Source organism: Vulpes lagopus, chromosome 24 (genome assembly GCF_018345385.1).
Source record: "Vulpes lagopus strain Blue_001 chromosome 24, ASM1834538v1, whole genome shotgun sequence".
Classification (NCBI taxonomy): Eukaryota; Metazoa; Chordata; class Mammalia; order Carnivora; family Canidae; genus Vulpes; species Vulpes lagopus.
Window position 1 is genome coordinate 21,257,071 of NC_054847.1, and position 5,938 is coordinate 21,263,008.

Consider the following 5,938-nt stretch of genomic DNA (forward strand, 5'->3'; position numbering starts at 1 on the left):
AAAAAAAAAATAGCCAGCTTTCCTAGTAAAGACTGGCTTTAAAAAAAAAAAAAAAAAAAAAAAAAAGAATAGGGAAAACTGGATATTTACATTCAAAAGAATGAGATTGGACCCCCATATTACACTACTCAACAAAATTAACTTGAAATGGATTAAGGACTTAAACACAGACCTGAAACTGTAAAACAGAGGCAGTAAGTCCCTTGACATTTGTCTTGACAATGATTTTTTTGGATATGACACCAAAAGCATAAGCAATAAAAGAAAAAATCAAAAAGTGGCACTACATCAAACTAAAAAGCTTCAGTAAAGCCAAAAAAAAAAAACAATCAATAAAATCAGAGTAACTCATGGACTGGGAGAAGATATTTGCCAACCAAATATTTGATAAAAGGTTCATATCCAAAATACATACGGAAATCATACAACTTAATAGCAAAAAACTCAATTTGATTTAAAAATGGTCAGAGGAGTTGTGTAAGTATTATCTCCAAAGAAGAAATACAAATAGCAACAAGTACATAAAAAGGCTGACAACACAAATCATCAGGGAAATACAAATTAAAACCACAGTGACACATCTCCTCACACCTGTTAGAAAAATTATTATCAAAAGTATGAGATAACAAATGCTAGTGAGGATGTGGAGAAAAGGGAACCCCAGAATACTGATGGTGGGAATGTATACCCAAAATGAAAAACATTGTGGGGTTTCCTCAAAAAATTAAAAATAGAGCTACCATGTAATCCAGTAATCTCACTTTTCTAGGTATATCCAAAGGAAATTAAGTCACCATTTTGAAGAGATATCTGCACTTCCACATGCATTGCTACATTAATTACAGTCGCGAAGACAGAAAACAACCTAATACAAATGATGGATAAATGAATAACGACAATGTGATACACACACACGCGCACACACACACACACACACACACACACACACTCGATGAAATACTATTCAGCCATAAAAAAGAAGGAAATATTGCTATTTGTGACAACATAGATGAAACTTGAGGAAATTATGCTAAGTGAAATAAGTCAGATAAAGACAAATACTGTATGATCTCACTTATATGTGGAGTTTAAATATCAAACTCTTAGAAACAGAGTAGAATGATGGTTGCCAGAGTCTGAGGGGTGGGAGAAATGGGGAGATGTTCATCAAAGGGTACAGATATTCAGTTATGAGATCATTAAGTTCCTGGCATCTAATTTACACCATTGTGACTATAGTTACTAATATCATATCATACGCTTGAAAGTTGTTAAAATAGAGCTTAAATGTTCTCACCATAACAACAGCAAAACAAAATGGTAATTATGCGGAGTGAAAGAAGTGCTAACTAACCTTATTGTGGTAAACATTTTACAATATAAACATGTATCAGATGATCATATTGTACATGTTAAATTTACACAATATTTTATGTCGTGAGAAAACTGAGAAAAAAAAAAAAGAACCACCAGAAATAACAGGCTTTAGAAAAAGCTTGATGCATAATTCAAATGTTGGAATTTTCATACACAGATTTTGAACTCAGCTCACCGTAATTAAAGAAAAGTTGACAAGCTTTAACATATTTTCAAGGTGAGTTGGCAAAACTGAAAAAGAACCAAGAAGAACTTCTATAAATGAAAAATATAATAACCAAAATTAAAAGCTGTTGTACAGTAGACTGAACATAGGAAACAAGATAATTAAAAAAATGAGACCAGGTTAGACATTATCAAACCCCACATGTATACTCATTTTTTTCTGATCAATGTAACCCTTAAAAAATGGGGCAAGTTGAAAATATAGTCATTCCTGACCCCCAAAAGATGAACTTAAATCCGAACTTAATAAAATTGTCTTACAGTTGAGTAATTTCAACAATAGAGAGAAAAAAAGCTCAAAACTTGTATAAAGTTGGAGGTAAAATTATCATTGTTTTGGAGTGGTGTGATCTTTGACCCCAAAAAAGCAGAAAATTTTACTGAAACCTACTATAAATAATACGAGACCTCTAGTACAGTGATTAGTTGTAAGTGAACTCTCCCAAAATCAAGAACTTTCTGACAGATCCAAAATAACCAGTAGAAAACAAAATATAATATGTTTATTAATGTAATTAATGTGCCATTTGTGAGAACTATATGTGAGAATTACCTAGCACCATACATTTGAGATTTTTGGATGGAAATAATTATTGTGAATATTAATTTTCTACAAATAACTCTCTATATCCTTACATAATCTTTTTTTTTTAATTTTTATTTATTTATGATAGGCACACAGTGAGAGAGAGAGGCAGAGACATAGGCAGAGGGAGAAGCAGGCTCCATGCACCGGGAGCCCGACGTGGGATTCGATCCCGGGTCTCCAGGATCGCGCCCTGAGCCAAAGGCAGGCGCCAAACCGCTGCGCCACCCAGGGATCCCTCCTTACATAATCTTAATCAAAATTCTAATTTTAATTCAGGAAAAGAAGCCTATGTATATGTAAATGCAGGTTTAACACACATATATGCATGTGTACGTTTGTGTGTGTATATATATACACACACATATATATGGAACACTATTGCAGGAATTTATAGAAGTTAGTGTATGATAAAAGAAGCCTTTCAAATTGGTGGCAAAAGATACAGTTTGTCATCAAATGGATTTGGCACAACTGACAAGACATTTTAAAAAGGAATGTTTTCTGCTTCTCCCCATTGCTTCATAAATGAATTCAAGATCATTTAAAATTTTTAAAAAGTTGCTTGTGTTGGTTATTTTTATCATATATCATAAAAAACTTTTATAACCTTGAGGTGTCAGAGAACTTTCTGACACAAATATCAGAGCAAGGAGAATATTTATAGATGTTACCATATAATAATTTGAAAAGTCAGAAATAAATTAAAATATGAAAAACAGTGTTTGCCACACACATCACAGACCAAAAGTCATTATCAGTAATCTGTAGACACCTTTTCTAATCAACAAATAAAGATATACAGGTCAACAAGAATTTTTTTAACAGTAGAATTACTTCGATAAGCAGAAAATGATATTTAAATTCATTAGTAATCAAATTAAAACATGCTACAGATTCACGAAATAGAAAAGGTTGGGTTGGTGGCAGTGTTAGGATATGATCACTCTCATTCATCTGGTGACCTAAGAGTCACTTAGGTGGTATTTATCAAATTATTAAATGTAAACACATTTTGCTCCAGAGATCTTACTTCTAGGAATCTGGATTCTATAGGAATACCTGAGGCATATGCAAAATATGCACAGTTACTCATAGCCAGATTATTTATAATATGAAAAACTAAAAACTAATCTATAATCATTAAGATTGTTTAAATAGGGCAGCCCGGTGGTGCAGTGGTTTAGCGCTACTTTTGGCCCAGGGCCTGATCCTGGAGACCCCGGCTGGAGTCCCATGTCAGGCTCCCTGCCTGGAACCTGCATTTCCCTCTGCCTGTGTCTCTGCCTCTCTCTCTCTCTCTGTGTCTCTCATGAAAAAATAAATAAAATCTTAAAAAAAAAAGTTTGTTTAAATAAGTGAAGACAAACTTTCAAAGTCTCTTTTTTTTCAAATACTTTATTTACTTGAGAGAGAGAGAGAGAGGGAGAGAGAGAGGGAGAGAGAATAGGAGCTGGGGGGAGGGGCAGAGGGAGAGCAAAACTCTCAAGTAGACTCTCTGCTGAGTGTGGAGACTAATAAGAGGCCTTGATCTCACAATCCTGAGATTATGACCTGAACTGGAACCAAGAGTCAGACGCTCAACTGACTGAGCTACCCAGGCACCCCATCTGCTATATGTTTGTTTATTTCTTTATGTTATTTTTTAAATTTATTTTTAAGATTTTATTTATTTATTCATGATATATATATATATATATATATATATATATATATATATATATAGAGAGAGAGAGAGAGAGAGAGAGAGAGAGAGGTAGAGACACAAGCAGAGGGAGGAGCAGGCTCCTGCAGGGAGCCCAACGTGGGATTCGACCCGGGGTCTCCAGGATCACGCCCTGGACTGAAGACGGCGCTAAACCGCTGAGCCACCCGGGCTGCCCTATATGTTTAATATAAAAGGCAAGTTATCAAACATCATCAATACTAAATAATACTTAAAAAATTTTAATACTGTGTGCATGAATATCCATGTGTGTAAAGATGTATGGAGGCTATATGTAAAGTGTTGTTAATATTTAGGTAAATGAGATTTTATGTATTTTTTTCTTGTTTTGTACTATATTATTGATTTGATCCTCCTCCTTGCTTCTCCCACAGTGAGCATGTCTTACTTTTATATTTGGTAGAAAAAAACATTTTAATTTAATAATAAAGGAGAATATTAGAACCACATTTTTAGGAGTTAGGCCATAGTTGTCTGGAAAATTCATATACCATAATTCTTGTTCACTGACAATGGGTAAATTAATAGAGCACTACTGTGTCTTGTACAAATAGAACCAGTTGCTGAAATGAACAATAATGTGGTTATAAGGAATATTTATGAGTAAATATCAGATTAATATCTCCCAAAATATTTTTTGCCTTTTAGAAAAATCGCTTCATTTAAGGACTTCCGAGAACCCCTTGCATATTCTTCTGCCCTGGAATATGTAACCTTCTGGTTCATATCGAGGTTTATTGTGTTTGTGTCTTTGTATCCTATTGAAATATCACTTCTTCACTTAATAGATGAATAAATAATACAATGTGTAATAAATTTCCTAACTGTGTTCTATGTTGAAACATTTGCCTTGAAGCTGAAATGTATTGTTCAGGGAAATCAGAGGTGGATTCCATCCAGAACAAAGCAGCTTCCTTAGTTTTTGTTTTTCAAAATAGAGTTTTTAAAGTTTTAAAGCCCATAGCTAGAGAATTTTAGACTTAAAATCAATGTTTTTGGTTTTCAATAGCCACTTTTCAGTGGGAGCTGGGTTTATATACTCAACACACACAGGGAATGGAACTTAGATATTTTCTAAACATCATAGTATATAAGCAGAGCAACATTAGGTATACATTTTTTTTTCTTACTGCTTAAAGAAGATTCAAGCCATTTCTGGGCTTGAGGAGGAAAGGAAAACTAACTGGACTCCAATGTCCTGGCTCCTTTCTTTCTTTTTTCTAAGTTAAAAATACCCATCATGAGATTTCCTCCTGTTCCTTGAAAGGGTTATAGGCAAACCTAGGGCCAGGTTATAGGTTCCTGATTTTCTCAACCTTTGAGGGACTGGTCAGAAACTGCAGTGTCAAGACCCCCAGATATTTTGCCTTTGGCTGTGAACAACAACAATTTATCCAGTGTGCTTTAAAAATATGGTTATTCTCAATGAGTGACATGGCCCAAGAAAGATTGAGAAACACTGTCCCACAGGAAAATAAATGTGAACCAGGATAACTAGATGGTTTACTTTCTTAAAGATTGACTGGTCTATCAATCCAGTGCCATAGTAATACTGAATCATGTTAGGGACTTATTAAAAAATTATAGACTCTTGGTTCCATACAGTAATGAAAGGAGGGAGATGGGCTGAGAATTCTTCTGCTTTGAAAACTTCTCAGGTGACTAGATGCTCTATCAAACTCAGTACTCTTGACTTTGGCTACCTAGAAATGAATTTTCACCTGATTCCACTCAAGGATGAGATCACTCCCATTTTTTTTTTTTAATTTGAGAGGAGCCATAGGGATATTCAGAAGGGCATTTTCCAGAGCAATCAAGTGAGCATTTTACTGGAAAAAGTCATTAAAGCAAGAGCTTCTGCTTTGTTATATAGTCTTCTTCAGGAGGAGATTAAGAGCTATATTCTTTAGAACAAAACCCAACCAAACCCTGGCTTGAGTGTCTCAGCCAGGAAAGCTGCAGACTCACCAGTGGCCACGCAGATATTCACAACTGCATGTGGAGTATCACAGGATGCGTAATCA